Source organism: Haliotis rufescens, unplaced genomic scaffold (assembly GCF_023055435.1).
Source record: "Haliotis rufescens isolate VD_foot unplaced genomic scaffold, xgHalRufe1.0.p SCAF_9, whole genome shotgun sequence".
NCBI lineage: Eukaryota > Metazoa > Mollusca > Gastropoda > Lepetellida > Haliotidae > Haliotis > Haliotis rufescens.
Genome location: NW_025964383.1, coordinates 31,090,214 through 31,109,149, shown reverse-complemented (window position 1 = coordinate 31,109,149; position 18,936 = coordinate 31,090,214). Strand labels below are relative to the sequence as shown.

Below are 18,936 nucleotides of genomic sequence, written 5' to 3'. Positions count from 1 at the left end.
ACAAAATAAATGAATCATTTTAGTATTATCAGTGTAGAATCATCTTAAACTTGCATGACAACCTATTTTCATTCCATGAACAAAAAAGCCAGTTCCTATTATTCAAATCAAAACAAACTCATTCCGAAGGTGATTACCAGTCATGTGACTTGTTTGTCACCGGACTGTATTACATGACCTTCACTTCATACACATGTCGGTATATTTTGAGTTACGATCGTTAATGGTGACATTTCACAATTTGTGCTTCTTAACTACCATGTGTCACACAATCAACCAGCAGTACATCTCAGTAGCAAACCAGGATAGAAATTAACAAAAATCATCAACTAAAAACAAAGAAACATTAAAATTTTAATATTGAAAAATTAAGCACATTCCTATTTTAAAGGACCCGTGACCCATGCTTGCCATAAAAGGTGACTATGCTTGTCGTAAGAGGCAACTAACGGGATCGGGTGGTCAGGCTCACTGACTTGGTTGATGCATGTCATTGTATCCCATTTGCGTGGATCAATGCTCATGATATCAGTCACTGGATTGTCTGGTCCAGATTTGATTATTTACAGACCACCGTCATATAGCTGGAATATTGCTGAGTGCAGTGTTTAACAACAAACAAACAAACAAACAACATAGTCCAAAAAATAATTAATAACCACCCAAACTTCATCTTTCAAATCAGCAACACTTCTCATATTAACAGATCTACAAATGTTGACTTTTGATATGTTTGGGCCAGTCTTTTAAGGTTACTGGCCCTTATTCTGAATATTGTCAACTGATTGAAGCAAATAGTTTAAGCTTACATGCTCTGAAAATGTCTGACTAGCATTAATCTGGAGACCTGTGAAGACCCGGGATAGAATAGGTCTTCAGCAACCCATGCTTGCCGTAAAAGGCGACAAGGCTTGTCTTAAAAGGCGACTAACGGGATCGGGTGGTCAGGCTCGCTGACTTGGTTGATACATGTCATCGATCCCAATTTAATGGATCGATGCTCATGATGTCAATCACTGAATTGTCTGGTCCAGACTCGATTATTCACAGACCGCCGTCATATAGCTGAAATATTGCTGATTGCAGCGTTAAACAACAAACCAACAAAACAATAATCTGGGGTACAACATGTCAGACATGTGAACAATTAGTTTTGTTTGCTATGAGCTGTTATGATTAAAAAGTATCGCTTCACTTCCTGCAACCAATCTGCGACAAGTTTAACAACCAATGTCAATATTAACCAACAAACCATAACATTGTTTCTTGGGTCACAAAGAGACCCAAATCTGTATTCAGACATTGAGTTTGAAACATGAAACAATGTTTCAAAAGGTTAACATGATCTTTGAAATACCATCACAATAGTTGCTTCACAATATACCTGCAACAGATCACCCATTTCAAACATCTGACAGAGTTTCAGATCAGCCCATTTTCTAATACATTGTCGTAAAGATTTTTTTTTCAAATTTTGTAATTATGGAGAGGATGTCCACACAAAAGAAAATCAATGTTTGATATCAAACAAAGTAATTGGGATTGTTTTTACAAAACAAAAGTTCAACATAGTATTCATAACCAAAATCTAAATACCATGATACCATTTCTACACAATGTATCTTCATTTAAAATTCCATTTTATTACTGATGAACAAAATACCGACAATTCCTATGTAACAACCATTTTATTAAACCAAACTATTAAGATATCTTGATCCCAATCTTTTAATCCCAGACATTCTACTACAGAACGGCATGTTCAATGATTTCAGGTGAACCGCATGTGAATTGGGAATATAATGGATGATACATCACTGAATCCACCTTGCCTTTAAATGAGAGTTTTACATTTGAAAGAAAAAAGTGAGATCCTGTTTGTGTTTGTACAAAGCCCTCCAACATCGATCTCCCCATGAATGACTTCATCTCGCCTTCACCCATCCCATTCACAAACAAACTGCACCACCATCTCCACCAAAACAGGAAACAAGCCTTTCCGCGTACAATACATCAAAATAAAAAAACTCTCATCTTCAAAAAATAAACATGACAAATAACCCAAAATATTCTGGGGAAAAACTCACAATATAACAAAGTAAAAACAGTTAGTACACAAAACACTTAAATATGATCAAAACACAGCAGCAACATAACAAAACACAAATTTCACCTCACCTTAAAATGAGAAATCTAAAAAATGTTGTGTGTGTGTTGTCCTAGATTCCCCAGTGTAGTAAGACCAGTTGTAAGGAGAACGTTGTCGTAGTGTTCACTGACCTAGATGTAGGGTCTTATACTACTTCCCCCACACCTACTAACCAGTGTAAATCACCCTGTACCATACGCCCCTCACCCCCGCACTCCCTAACCACCAAGCTGTTGAAGCAGATTCGTCAATCGCTGGGAAACTCCGCTAACAATGTCATGTGACAGTTGGTCATCTGTGACACAGAGATGTAGAGATACAACTGCTGCATGAAAAAGCCCCGTAGCTTTAGAACAAATGACAATCGAGTTTGTAAAATCTTACCACGTTTACAAACAGTATCATCATGACACGACCTTCTTGAGAAAGGGAGTGACATTTAATTCATTATCAACCTCCTGATGTAATTTTGAGATTATCACCATGATCACAAACACAACCTGTATTGTTCATGATGTAAGAAATACAAAGGAAGTTAATGTTGAATCCAAAATACCTCATGATAAACAGAGCCTATTTTTGGACGTAGCACAAGTATCAGTTCATGCAACAATCCATCGATGTATAGCTGAAAGGCGACTGTGAAATTCTATCAAAATGAGTTTCTCATCACGTTCTCTTTTCAGCTTATTTCATGTAATTCAAGACAGAATTAGTTCCAAGAGAATTGTATTTCACAATTCCTGTAAAAGAATTCCTGAGTAAATAGATACCAAATATCTTCTTGAAAGAATCTTCATTAAAGTATGAGTAAATATGATTTTACCTTCGTTTGAATCAAGAAGGTAAAGTTTTACGACTACCCATCTGGTGAACCTTGATTCGTAGCATGACAGGGTAACACTGATGCTCTGATCTAACTATTTCTTCTTGGAACCAGACACTGAATTTGTGTACTATGCTTGAATTAAAGTCTTATAATTCTCAAAACCCCTCCCTTTAACACATACATTGAAATATATCGAATGTTTGTTTGTTGTTTAATGCTGTATGTCAGTTTGTAAATAATCAAGTCTGGTCCAGACAATCCACTGATTAAAATCATGAGCATTCATCTACACAATTGGGATACAATGACATACATCAACCAATTCAGCAAGCCTGACCACCTGATCCAGTGTGTAGCCTCTTACAACAAGCATGCCATGGGTTGCTGAAGGCCAAGTCTAACTCATATCTTCACGGGTCTATCGTGAGTGAGTGAGAAGGCCAAGTCTAACTCATATCTTCACGGGTCTATCGTGAGTGAGTGATTGATTGATTGATTGATTGATTGATTGATTGATTGATTGATTGATTGATTGATTGATTGATTGATTGAGTGCCCCTAGTGAATACACTCAGTCAAAATCTAGTGGAGTTTTACAAAAGAAAGCAATACAATATTTGCAACAAACGGAACTGATTGAATATCAGTATATACAATAGCAGAAAATAAGTTAGTACTTGGTAATGGATCAGTATTAAATAATACATGTGTATGACATCTATTATGTATCCTCCATACTTGGTAAAGTAATAACTGTAAAATAATTGTTAATACTTTAATCAGGTTTTTCAAATCTCTATATTCCCAAACAAGTCCGTTTGATAAGAATACTCACCAACCAAAGAAATTAGATTAACAAAAACATGGTACATGACCTCCTCAAGCTACAGGAGACTCCGAATAGACAATAACAGACCCTGCAACAAAACATTTTCTACCAGAAAAATACCGACAGATGAGCAGAAGTGTAAGATTCAGGGACCTATTTTACCGAAGAATCCTGGTCGACAGACAAGCACATGGTTTCCAGATCTTCTCTACCTGAAGAACACTGAAAGATGGACAGAAGAGTATTCAGGGACCCTTTTTACCGAAGAATCCTGGTCAACAGACAAGCACATGGTTTCCAGATCTATTCTACCTGAAGAACACTGAAAGATGGACAGAAGAGTATTCAGGGACCCTTTTTTACCGAAGAATCCTGGTCGACAGACAAACCTGTGGTTTCAAGATCTATTCTCCCCAAGTCATGGCAGACAGACCAACACAAGATTCAGGGGCCTATTCATCCGAAAGAATCCTAGTCGATAGGTCCCAAGACCTATTGCGATGGACAGACAATTACTGGTACATGGACCTTTTCTACTAAAAGAGAATCCAAGCAGACAGACTCGAATTAGTATCAGGATCAATACTACAGAAAAAACTCAGGGGTAGTAACAGAGACAGGGATTTATTCTGTCTCCCAAGGATTACTTATAGGTAGACATGCACAACACAATAGGGATACCATCTACCCGAGAAAGCCTTAGCGGAAACAACTAAGGCAGGGCCTAGTTTATCCAGGAGTCATGTTCGGTGGCTGAGAAACCCAGTTCACTCCCCAACCAATAGCCCTGAGCTGCCTGGTAAATTTATGTGACCCAAATGTCTCACTGGGAGTTTAGACAGAGGAGATTACACCAAATAATCAATACTTGTTCTGCAACCATAGGATTGGCCTGTGACACTTCTGCAAGACACATGGAAATGTGAATAAAGGTATCACCATTGTTATAATGTTATTCTTCATTAAGCAATCATAGAGCAACAAGTCAGGTATATGAAATGAGCACATTTATCTTCTACATAGAGAATATTAGGGATGGGCCTGTCATGATATATAGAAATAACCATTAGATTTTGGGGGGGAGGGCTGTGATTTTGTCGAAAAGAATACATTGTCCCAGACACTGCTTGAAAAAAAAATTATGCTTCAGACTGTTGGTAAAAAAATAAACTGTCCACCACCAAGTCTCCATACAGAATTCCGGGGTAGAATAGGTCTTCAGCAACCCATGCTTGCCGTAAAAGGTGACTATGCTTGTCGTAAGAGACGACTAACGGGATCGGGTGGTCATGCTCACTGACTTGGTTGATACATGTCATTGTATCCCAATTGCGCGGATCGATGCTCATGTTGTCAATCACTGGATTGTCTGGTCCAGACGCGATTATTTACAGACCGCCGTCATATAGCTGGAATATTGCTGAGTGTGGCGTAAAACAACAAACCAACCAACCAACCATACAGAATCCAAGTCCCCCCCCCCCCACAGGAATATCAAATGGTTTGTCCCGAAGATATTGAAATGTTAGAAGTTTATTCGGATCATGTCTGTATGAAACTTAAGATGGGCAATTGACAAGAAGCTGGTCTGAAACTGCAGTCAACATGTTGTTCATTGAAAGGAAAGGTTGCCCAACAGACGCTGTAATTTAGACGAGCCACCTGCCACACATTGGCTGTTTTTCAAGAACATGTTTTGTCTACAAATCCGATTGAAAGTTGACGTCATCGCTGTCACTGGACTATCATTAAAGCCATCACATCAACAACTTTGTGGACAAATCAAAAAGAAATTTTGATCGATTCGTGGTAACCAGATTTAAAGAAAATTTGTGATGTGAAGTTGCAACTTGAGTCACTAGTCCGAAGCCAGAGTCTAGTAAAGGTTTGTTCAGTCTAGTCAACTGACAAAGTAAGTGTCCATAACACAAAATTGAAAATGAAAATGATGTTTAGAGGCATGTTCAGGCTAGTAGACTCAAACGTTCTGGGCAAAGGCTGTAGTTGTCAGCAATACTACACCACAGTGGTATGCGACTAGAGTAGACCAACAAGTGGCTGGAGTGAGTGAGTGAGTGAGTATGGTTTAACACCGCTTTTAGCAATATTCCAGCAATATCACGGCGCGGGACACCCATTGTACCCATGTCAGGAATCGAACCCTGGTCTTCAGCGTGAGAAGCTAATGCTTTAACCATTAGGCTACCCGGCCGCCCCACCAGTAGCTGGAAGTGTCAACAGTTTGTTTGTTTGCTGTTAAATTCCGAACTCAGCAATAGTCCAGCTATATGACGGCGGTCTGTATATAATCAAGTCTGGACCAGACAATCCAGTAATTGATGTCATGAGCATCAATCGGCGCAATTGGGATACGATGACACACATTAACCAACTCAGCAAGTCGTTAGTCACCTGTTACAGCAAGCATAGTCGCCTGTTACAGCAAGCATGGGATGCTGAAGACCTTTTCTCTACCCGGATCTTCACTGGTCACACAATCAGCCATGTAACACATTGTACACCTAAAGACCAGGGCCCACTTGCACGAAGCGATCTTAGCGCTAAGATGATCGTAACTCCCATACTTTAACATAGGCTTACATTGTAATGTTCTGTGCAGGACCCACTTGCACAAAGCGATCTTAGCGCTACGACTATTGTAAGCCTATGTTAAAGTATGGGAGTTACGATCATCTTAGCGCTAAGATCGCTTTGTGCAAGTGGGCCCAGGACCCTGTTCCAGTAGTGATCTTTACGCTATGATAAGCGAAAGTCCATGTTGAAGTATGGGAGTTACAAGTATTTTAAAATGGAAAAAAATAGAAAAGACATTTCCTTTCCAACAAAGATAATTATTTATGACTTCACAAACGTGATAAAATACCACATTTTACAAGAAATGAATTCCACAATGGATGAAATCAGAAAATATTTATTCAGACCATCCTTTATTTCTTTTATCCTATAAGTCTGGATATAGGCTACAGAGAGTACTGTTCCATACACCAACTGTAAACAGCCGAGGGGGGGTGGCGGGGGCACTCAAAGGAGGAGACCAGTCATACAATTGAGGATTGAGGATTGAGGGATTGTTGTCAACATTGTTTCTCATTGTTTAACCACTTCCTGCTGACCTCCCATGACCTCCAGGTGAAAGGTTAAGTATTTTGCCTGGTTTCACCTGAACACGCGAAGCCTGGAACCACCCCCTCAACCTTGGGGACATCAAAGAAGCCGTCTCAATACAGAATTTGTCTGACCCCTTCAGGCAAACATGCTGCATACGGACTAGATCAGACTCATATTTTCCTCCCACACAAAATGGTCACTTTGAAGTTGAAATTTCACATTCAATTTTGAACACTCTTCTGAAGGAATATTAATTCACACAGGTACGATAAAACCATGATATTCAAGGATCTTTGAAGCAAACAAACCCAATAAGACACCAACAGGTAACTAGCATTGTAATAAAGAAACGGACGATTCGGGCTTAATATTAGGCAAATTACGAAATGGAGGATTCAGTCTTAATACCAGGTAAGTTAAGCAATGGAGGATTCAGGCTTAATATTAGGCAAATTAAGAAATGGAGGATTTAGACTTATTATTAGGCAAATTAAGAAATGGAGGATTCAGGCTTAATATCAGGCAAATTAAGAAATGGAGGATTCAGGCTTAATATTAGGCAAGTTAAGAAATGGAGGATTCAGACCTTATATCAGGCAAGTTAAGAAATGGAGGATTCAGGCTTAATATCAGGCAAGATAAGAAATGGAGGATTCAGGCTTAATATCAGGCAAGTTAAGAAATGGAGGATTCAGACTTAATATCAGGCAAATTAAGAAATGGAGGATTCAGGCTTAATATCAGGCAAATTAAGAAATGGAGGATTCAGTCTTAATATCAGGCAAATTAAGAAATGGAGGATTCAGACTTAATATCAGGCAAATTAAGAAATGGAGGATTCAGGCTTAATATCAGGTAAGTTAAGAAATGGAGGATTCAGGCTTAATATCAGGCAAGTTAAGAAATGGAGGATTCAGGCTTAATATCAGGCAAGTTAAGAAATGGAGGATTCAGACGTAATATCAGGCAAGTTACGAAATAGAGGATTCAGGCTTAATATCAGGCAAGTTAAGAAATGGAGGATTCAGTCTTAATATCAGGCAAGTTAAGAAATGGAGGATTCAGACGTAATATCAGGCAAGTTAAGAAATGGAGGATTCAGACTTAATATCAGGCAAGTTAAGAAATGGAGGATTCAGGCTTAATATCAGGCAAGTTAAGAAATGGAGGATTCAGACTTAATATCAGGCCAACTTGGCTGTGCTAACTCTAATGATGTAACCTTCCAGCACTCCACTACTTTCCAGACTACTCAGCACAGAACATCAATAAATTCAAAAGTAGCTTAATGGGCTTGTATCCATACACCCTAGCTGTGAGTGATTGAGAGAGCGGCTTGTGAGATGGAGAGAAAGAAAGTGGTCGAGAGTGGGCATGTGAATAAGTGATGTCTTATCCCACTGTTGCAGCAGCACAAAGATGACAGCATCAGAACGATCAGCTTCACATAACCTCCATAAAGGATCTTCTGTAATATCAAGAAACATTTCTCTTCAATAACTACAACCATCAGTCTGAGACTCTGGTACGAGTCGTACATACAAGGTATGAGATGATCAGAATTCCCCATGTAGCATACTATCGACAAACGATGAGCGCACTACCTAATGATGAAGTATCCGTGTAACATCTCAAGTTTCAGCTGAATGCATTATTGCAGCAATCATTGATTTTCCTGGTGTACAGCAGGCTCTGCCCAGGCATTACGTACATGTCTGTTACATAAAGATTAATTGTGACCATATTTGGCTGACATTGCCAGGAATCGTGAATATGCCTGGCAGTCGGTGGACCGTTGTTGTGGTTGTCGTGTAGCAGCATGTCTCTCCGTGACGTGGAGGCAAGCGGGAGAAAACACGACAGCAACCGCAGTGTGTTTGTTAGTTAGCCAGTAAATGAGTAAGTGTGTGGGTTTGATGGATCCAATCACAACTTACTCCTACATCTTTCCTTTGTGTGTGTCAGTTGGGTTTAACAACATTTTTCACAGTATTCCATTCATACCATGGCGTGTCAGTTTAATGTGGGAGGAAAACCCGAAGTGATGAAGTTCTCGGATGTTTACCACTTCGGTGAAACCCACGAGCATGGGTATGGTGCTGACAAATCTAGAAACATAATTGAGGTGAACCAGGATTCGAACCCACGTCATTGGTTTCTGTCATGCCCAAAGGATCAATTTCTACACAGCCAATTGTGACGACTGGGCCACCGGTGGCCCCCTTCTCCTTAGAGGACTCCGTCAGGGGTGAGGATGGGGTAGAGAGAACGAGAGAAGGAGTGAGGGAGGCGGAATGTGAGTGAGAGAAAGTGAGACGTGAAAAAGTGTGAGCAAGGGAGAGTGAGTGAGTGAGTGAGTGAGTGAGTGAGTGAGTTTGGTTTAACGCCACTTTTAACAGTATTCCAGTTATATCACGGCGTGACAAATTAATGTGGGAGGAAAGCCCGAAGTGATGCAGGTATCACACGTTTACCACTTCGGTGAAACCCACGAGCACAGGTATGGTGCTGACAAACCCAGAAACATAATTGGGGCGAACCAGGATTCGAACCCACAATCATAGGTTTCTGGCATTGGAATACTGTTAAAAGCGGCGTTAAATCCAACTCACTGACTCACACTCTTGAAGGTATCCTGAGGGTGCAGCTGAACTCCAGGTTGTTGTTTTTTATTTTGCATCCATTGACATAGTTTCATGTAGTTGATTATATGTATTAGTGATTATGTGTAAATTGGTTTCAAATGAACCTAATAGACTCCCACTGATATATTTGTTTGTCTGTTTCTTGACACTGTACTTTGCAATATTTCAGTGATATGCAGGGTTAGAAACTAACTGTGTTGGTCCACTAGTCCTTATAATGATAACATATAGCAAAACCCTTAATAATGGCCAATTTCTACTAGTCCTTGGGATACCTTAACTATTGGCCAGTTTGGCAAGGACTATAGGACTAGTGCCAATTTCTAATGCTGGATATGGCGACTGTCTGTATATATGTGTCTGGACTATAGAATGGAGATACGAAGCATGGGTATCGATTCACACCATTGGGATTCAATGACTTGACATCAACCAAGTCACCAAGCCTGACCTGACATCAACCAAGTCACCAAGCCTGACCTGACATCAACCAAGCCACCAAGCCTGACCTGACATCAACCAAGCCACCAAGCCTGACCTGACATCAACCAAGTCACCAAGCCTGACCTGACATCAACCAAGTCACCAAGCCTGACCTGACATCAACCAAGTCACCAAGCCTGACCTGACATCAACCAAGTCACCAAGCCTGACCAACCATTACCACAAGCATAGGTTGCTGGAGACCAATGCTTACCAGAATCCCAACAACCATTCAATGGATCAAGCTGTTCTATTCATCAGATGTTGCAGTGGCAGAAGACAATACTGTGCTTTGAACATTAATATTCAGTTTGTTGCCGGTGTTCTTTGTTTCCATTTATTTATTGCTTTTCATGAAAGGTGACTATGCTTGTCGTAAAAGGTGACTAACGGGTGGTCAGGCTCTCTGACTTGGTTGATGCATGTCATCAATCCCAATTGCGTGGATCGATGCTCATGATATCGATCACTGGATTGTCTGGTCCAGACTCGATTATTTACTGACCACCGTCATATAGCTGGAATATTGCTGAGTGGAGTTAAACAACAAACCAACCAACCAACCAAAATGTTTCCATTTATCAGTGGAATCTTTCTGGTTCTACAACCAAACCAAAAAGAGCAAACAGACCAACGAAACAAAATTCACGTTATCACAATTTTCTTTCTATTTCTGCTACAGAAACTTATGTATGATGCCTAAACAGGCCGATTCTTGATCATCCAGTGTATCATATCTCTATTCGGGATCAAGGGATAAAGTGAGGTGATGAGAAATGAGGTTTAACATTGCATTCAACATGTTCAAGATTACCTATTTCATCATGTATGTAGGTTTAAGTGGCTGCTTGTCCAAGCCAGGACTATTGCTGGTTTAATAGTGCTAGCCCACTGAGATACCACACCACAGTTTTAACATGGCTACCCCTCTTGGACAAAGTATACTGACTCTGAAACGACCAGTCCTTGTTTTATCCCCTTATTGCAGAGCACCAGGCAGGGTAAGAACAAGTTCCATCTTTTAACGTCTTTTGGAATGACACGGCTGGGTTTGAACCTTCCGTATTCCCGGTAGACGCTCTATTCACTAGACCAGAGAGGTGGTCCAAAGGATTAAGTGCCACTTATACCTCCAGCCCACACATCCCATATTAACCAAGTACTGGTTTATCAGATAAGCTCAGATCTTAGCTGAACGCCCATGTTGAACAAAGATTACATGCCTCACTCAGTCCAGCTCAGAATCAATGCAAGACTTGACATTAATGATCAAAAGTCCAAAGTTTCTCATAATTGTGTATCAAAACACGCAAGTAATGCTTTTTTTCAAAAACGATAAACTCAGCGAAAAGAAACAGTTGCTTATCAAAGACCCAGCTTTCAGCCATGAGGCCACACTTGTACCGAGAAGATAACATCAGGTACAACAGCCTCCATCTTGGCATGATAAAATCTCACTTACATTAATTATTCATAGATGAACATATTGCCAGAAAAGCTTGTCATCCGGAAATGGCCTTCTTGATAACCAAGACTAAATTTCCTTAATTAAGAAGCAGCACTTACAGTTAAAAGTTGATTTAATCAGTGTTTGCCAAACCATCAAACCAGTTGTGGCTACAATATCCAAACATTAATGCCGTGATTGTTCATAGAATTTCATGCCATTGTGACGCCTGGCCGCGAAGTCAGTGTCAAAATATTGATGTTCGAAGAAAATAATTGCACTTGTTGCATACTTTATGAATAATCCCAACACTGGCGTCTTTCCTAGACAACCTCTGTTAATATTAAAGAGTTTGTTGTAAGTTTTGAATTGACCAATGACGTCACATTCAGCTTTATTCATTCCGATTGATTGTTTGCTGATTATGAAGGAAATCCTTAACAATAGTCTCAGAAGTATCTCTATTACTCATACATCTCTCGAAAGGAGCAGGCATTAATAATTTAGTGTGAGGTTGTGTAAATGTGTGTAAAATGAGTGAGTGAGTTTAACACTATTCCAGTTTACCACATGGGTGAAACCTACAAGTACGGAGTGAGTGAGTGAGTGAGTGAGTGAGTGAGTGAGTGAGTGAGTGAGTGAGTGAGTGAGTGAGTGAGTGAGTGAGTGAGTGAGTGAGTAAGGGTTGGGTTGGGTTTAACGCTGCTTTTAACATTATTCCAGTTATATCACGGCGTGTCAGCTTTATGTGGGAGGAAAGCCCGAATTGATGCAGGTCTCAGAGGTGTACCACTTCGGTGAAACCCTCAAGCACAGGTATGGTGCTGACAAATCTAGAAACATAATCGGGCTAACCCACAATCATAGATTTCTGGCATCCCCAAGGGACACAACTCTGCACAGGGAATCGCATCGCCTTAGACGACTGGGCCACACGTGCCCCCCATGCAGTGGACAAACCCTGATACCGTGCTATGAGGTTACAGCTGCAGTTTCAGACAAAACACTTTAATTAGTTTCAATAATATCTCCTGTTCCAATGTGAAGCAAGTAAAAGCAACCGTAAAGCAAGCTCAGCTATCAACTTTAAGTAGATAAAGATCAAAACTTAAGCCTTTCTTAGATTTCAAACCTCAGGCATAAAATTCACTCTGACACTTTCAGCATACTTCATCAAGTTTCAAAACTCAAATCAAAACACAGAGAGCAATAAGTGCAAGGTTATGACAAAGCCTGAATGAGGCATGAAATATTAACTCTCTATGAACACTTATACACAAGACGTGTAGTTTCCCTTGAACATCAGTGACAACACATCACCTCATTGCCCATGAGTGAGTGAGTGAGTGAGTTGGGTTTAACACCGCTTTTAACAGTATTCCAGTCATATCACGGCGTGTCAGCTTAATGTAGGAGGAAAGCCCGAAGTGATGCAGGTCTCAGACGTATACCACTTCGGTGAAACCCACGAGCACAGGTATGGTGCTGACAAACCTAGAAACATAATCGGGGCGAACCGGGATTCGAACCCACAATCATAGGTTTCTGGCTTGCCCAAGGGACGCAACTCTGCACAGCGAATCGCGGCGCCTTAGACGACTGGGCCACCCGTAACCCTCATTGCCCATGAACATCACTTCCTTAGAACAGGCGGCCCACCAACAGGGTTCTAGTTTTTGTAGTTTCTCAATCCATTCAGACAGACAGACAGACAAGTTTATTCAGTAAAAGGCCAATGGCCCAAAATACAGACATGTGAGCATGACATTTACAGGGCACAGAATTTATCATTAATTATTTTGTGAGCATAATATAAGAATTTACAAACTAGAAATAATGTTTGCTCATTATAGTTACTAAGAATATTTATTACATGAGAATTACTGTAATGAGTAGGCATAGGAAGATTAACAAGGTATTTTTGTCTTAGGGCAGAATATAAATTACAATTAAAGAGTACATGGAATTCATCCTCAATGACATAACCTCCCTTATTACTACAATAGTTACAGAATCTGAGTGAACGGTCTGTTTTACTATATCTGCCAGTTTCTAAAGCTATTTTAAAATTTGAACATCTGAATTTAGTCAAATCAATTCTTAAATGGTTTAAATTCAATCCATTTAAGCTGACATGAAAGAAACTGGGATAGTTTTTTATCGCAAAAACAGAAGCCGCAAAAACTTCTACAATGATTTGAAGTCAGCAGCCTTGGGATCCTGGACCAAACAAATGTCTCTACCTTTTGCCAAATACATTTAGTTTCATTATGTGGCCTTAACTATCACCATGACAATACATGACAATTTTTTTTTTAAAAGGAAAAAGGAAGTAAGGAGGTGTCTCTTTGTTATTCCTTGATAGTCAAGCCAGATGAGGAAAGTCAGTTGTCTGTAATCAGATCCTGGATCAAGAGTAAACATGGAGCCAGGGTGCTGTTTTTGCCTTCCCCGCTGTTTTTGCCTTCCCCGTATGTCAAGTGCTGCAAAGCATAACATGCTTAATACTTCCATGGACTGTGTCGTATCACACAGCTGGCTGCAGGTGGTGTACATTCAAACCCAGCTTGTTTCCCTTATCAACCAAGGTTTGTCTTTGTTAAGTCAGCATTTCAGTAGGATACATCCTCAACGCCCATCAAACAAAAGAAATTGTTACAAATGTTTGCAGCGTCAGAAACTGGCACTAGTCCTACAGTCCTTGCCAAACTGCCCAATAGTAAAGGTATCATAAGGACAAGTAGAAAATTGCCGTTTTTAAGGACTAGTGGACTAAAACGGTTAGTTTCTACCCCTGGTTTGGGGTAGTTTTTGATAATCAGCCCAACACGACAAGTAAGAATCTCATAATGGTGGTCGTCATTGACTAGTAGTATTTGCGGGCTATAATCTAAGTCAGCTAGTGCTTAATGCTTCAATTTTGTTACAAAAACTCGAACTGAAAGAAGTAAACATTTTTGTCTCGTTCAAGGACTAGCTACAAACTCTGAAGACTAGTGAAATAAAGGAGACTAATCTTTCATAAACACACACACAACAAAAATATCTGAGGCTGTTGACTGAAATTACACAAAATTTTGCAGATCATTCGCAGTTATGGAGCAGCAATGGACATTTGGTGCAGCAATAGCCTTTATTGTCACGAAGTTAATAATTATACATAACTGGACAGGAGTAGCCTTTGTCAATAAACACACACTTACATCAAACAAAGCCTGTTCAGGCTAAATTCACAAGCATTCTTTCGCAAAAGAAACTATTGCTTCATGCCATTCAAAACAGAATCAATTTTGAGTCGGCAGAAATCTTGGGTCTATTTTGGGATATCTACTCGTATATACACAATAAATAGTATGCAAATATTACAAAACAGGACGAAAACAAATTGCACAACATGAAACCCACTGATTATTATAAAACCTGAGTGATGATTGTTATGAAAATCCCAACTGCGTCTACCAACTCTGATACCGTTACACTGAATGACACAGTCGGCCTACAAGATCATCGGGCTGGGAAATCTCTTACAAGCCTAGACATATATACTTATCACTACAAGTCAATCAGGCTAAAAATAGCCTTTTACACAGAAGGAATTTCAACTGGAAAGGGAGGTAATACAGGACTAATTTGTGTATTGAACTGGGAAGACCAACAGAAACATTTCCTTCGCCACAAGGAAGACATTCCAATCCGTATCAGAGCTCTGGTGAGCATTCCCCAATGAAAAAGCCGTTGCTATGAACTGAATTTCCTCATTTTTCCCTGACGACTCTGACGGCTGCAAGTCATTCACAAAGGCCAGAGCGATAATCTCCCTTATTTGCATGCTCCCGTATAAACAGTCCACGTTTTGCATTGATCGGGAACGTGCAGTCACGCACGTAGTCACCTAAACAAAAGAATACACACCAAACACTCCATGCTTCCTCAACGCATGTAATTAACGACAAAGATCGACACATGATTGACAATATGACCTGGCCACCAACATGGAAATCGACATGGAAAATTCGTGCATAAAGCTGCTTTGTTTTCACTTGACTAAGCATCCTACCTTGCTCGCTATGCGTGGTATTTCTCCTCAAATTCCTTTCATCCCTCCTTCCTTCTTTCCTCATCCACCCTCCTATTCTTTCCCTCCGTCTGTCCGTCCCTGCTACCCACACCAGGGCAAACTCTTCCGACCAGCCTTCCCCTACAAACTCAGCTGACCCACCATATCAAGCCCGACCTTTTGGGATCAATACCCACATTTATTCCACTTGCTACCGACAACCCTCGCTATAACACAGCTGCTGCAGCTCTGTGGTGGCATATTTATACTAGGTCACACTTACGTTCACAAACATTTCATGTCATTGGATTTGCATCCTCTCTCAGCTGTCAATATCGGCTGCGTTAAAACGAAACTGTAACGTTTGTAAGCAGTTCTACATGACTGCCTCTCTATAAGGCGACAGAGCAACCCAGCCAATGGATCAAAAATGGTACATCTGTTTGGCTTGCTTTATAGGCCAAGCATGATAATTTATGAATAGGGATAGTATCATATATCTAAACATGTACATAGTGAGATTAATCTCAAACACATACATGACAGCTAGATAAACACTGGCTTAAAAGCCTAAACTGTCAATTATACACGATTCCACTAAAGCTTAATGAAACTGAAGTGTTTAATTGTAAACAATACACAATAAACAACATATTTTAAAGAAAATAATCTTACCAAGATAATACACATCTGTATTTCTGTGATTGTGTTTGATCAAATATTTATATTCAAAACAGAGAAACCCCAACAAATCCAGTCAAGTTTCCTTCAACACAAGATCTGTTTATTTGTAATAAACATCCTAAAAAGCCAATATCCACATAGTTTGACACTAGATGAAGGCCAGCCTCAAGTCTGTACATGAAAGTTATACTTATAGATAGAGCCACATAAAGACATAACCGTATTGAGCCCATAGAACGAGAAACACATAGAATTAACCCTTTAACTTTAACCACAACATGCAACCATTTCTCTTTTTCTTTAGACCACAACAAGAAGTTACCACAACAAATGGCATCCTTGATCCTGAGTTAAAGAAGTTTCTGAGTGAGTGATTGAGTGGGTGGGTGGGTGGGTGGGTTTTGGGTGAGTGAGTGAGTGAGTGAGTGAGTGAGTGAGTGAGTGAGCACCCCATGTGAGTGAGTGAGTGAGTGAGTGAGTGAGTGAGTGAGTGAGTGAGTGAGTGAGGTGAGTGAGTGAGTGAGTGAGTGAGCACCCCATGGTGGAGAACACCAGAAATGGTTTTCAGAAATTGTACCTGTACTCATAAGGACAAACAAACCACTAGAAGACCCCACCGCGCCCCACCCCACCCCACCCAGTTTCCTATTGGAGATGGTGTCACACTGAGTAAAAATCAAATTTCAGAATGAAAACCTTATTTTTTCAAGGCCCCAATTTTTCATAAAAAGGAAAAAAAATCTCAATCTAAAAACTTCAGAAAACATTTTCAGAGTCACAATAGATGTATTGTCTGAAGCACCTGTGATTCCAGAGCCTAATCTGACAAGACTACTCCTTCCTTTGAACTCCTCAATAAAATTCACCTCATCCGAAGCTGGGATGCTATCAAACCCTTATGAAACCTCAACGGAAATTGTCTACTGTCTGTAAACACAATATTAACAGTGACAGTGACAGGCTTGGCTTATTAGAGGGACCCCCGAAGCCTCTGGACCCTAACAATACCAGTCTCCTACCCTTACAATGAATTCTCCGGATGTGTTACGACCCTTCAATGATTCCCTACAGGGACAAGCTATACAAAAAAAACTCTAGGGGGACAGGTAGGCCTTTACAATGCCCCGAGGGACCTGTCGCTGCTTTTATTGACTCCGGTCGCCAGACAAAGGGGTGGGGCCTGACAGGTGTACAGTTGAAATCCCGACTGCTAAACCTCAGCTGTGTTAAGCCTGGGAATGCCAGGTATGCTGAGTCGGCAGATTCAAGGTTACTCATGGATATACACACATGCTGTCTCTGAAAGTCAAGTGTTACTCAGTCTGCAGAGAAGAGCATATCTGGAGTATGTGCTGAGCTATGGCCAAATGATATAAATAATTGGAGAATGAAATTAACATTTGGGGTTTAATCATCTGCAACTTGTTCGGAAGATAACCTGCTCGGCAGGAGTTCATCGCGTAATCGGTTCCCTTTGAGGATTTCATAAACCCCGCTACAACACCTTTCATCATCACACTGGTGATGTTTCTGTCAATTACCAACATTTTTAATACCTTTTTAATATTTCAGGAAAAACGACTGCATATGTTTATGCCTGAAACTATTTTAAATCTGCTGTAATTTGATAGAAGCCTTCTGTTCATGGACTAAACCAGACCTAAAATGGCAACCAATTTGGTTGAAAAATTGACCTGAAATTTTGCTTGGCAAGATCATTTAAACATAACAGCTCGAAAGTTTTGTGGCGGGTAATGAGATCGATGATTGCAAGTTCTTGAGAGAAATAAACACAAAATATCAGTTTATAGCTGTAGTGATGTTTAAGATATCATAAACAGTGTTAGAAATTGGCACTCGTCCTTGTCAAATTGCCCAGTAGTAAAGGTATCCTCAGTAAAGGACTAGTAAAAATATACCCTTTTTAGGGGTTTTGCAAAATGTTTTCATTATAAGGTGAGTGAGTGAGTGAGTATGGTTTTGTGCTGCTTTTAGCAATATTCCAGCAATATCATGGCTGGGGACACCAAAAATGGGCTTCACACATTGTACCCATGTCGGGAATCGAAACCTGGGTCTTTGGCGTGACGAGCGCACGCTTACCCACGAGGCTACCCGACCACCCCTTTTCATTATAAGGACTAGTGGACTAAAACTGTTAGTTACTATCGCTGCATAATGGATTGAGATCTAGATACACATGACAGATGTTACTGAACATATATTCCTCAGTCCCATGATGGGGACAATGACACATGCTTGGTCAACAGCATGATGAGTGAGTGAGTGAGTGAGTGAGTTTGGTTTAACGCCACTTGTAACAGTATTCCAGTTATATCACGACATGTCAGCTTAATGTGGGAGGAAAGTCCAAAGTGATGCAGGTCTCAGACATTTACCACTTCGGTGAAACCCACGAGCACGGGTATGGTGCTGACAAACCTAATTGCTCCAAGTCGGTAGTCTGGTCCCCCTGTACAAGACAAACAGATGGTCAATAGCATGAGCACCACTCATGATGACACACATTTCAGCCTGGTCTGGTTCCCCTGTACAAAACAAACTGATGGTCAATATCATGAGCATCACTCCATGCTGTAGGGATACAATGTTTAGGATCACTAAACCAGGTCAAGGCTGTTGGTTTGTTCACCCTAGAGGTCAACCGTTTAAGCAGCCAGTGC

General features: G+C 40.3%; 1 protein-coding gene across 4 annotated transcripts in view; it reads right to left on the bottom strand.

Annotated features, from left to right (window-relative positions):
- LOC124151396 (histone demethylase UTY-like) overlaps positions 1-18,936 on the bottom strand; it is a 138,570-nt gene that overhangs the window by 74,869 nt on the left and 44,765 nt on the right. Inside the window, exon 1 of one of the 4 annotated variants that reach the window (XM_048391416.1) lies at positions 15,569-15,789. The exons of 2 other annotated variants lie outside the window; for them this stretch is intronic. The gene's annotated coding sequence lies outside the window, so the exon portion shown is untranslated. Of the gene's footprint in view, positions 1-2,178; positions 2,304-15,568; positions 15,790-18,936 lie in introns of those variants that run through there. One more of the 4 variants, XM_048391418.1, reaches the window with a different exon arrangement.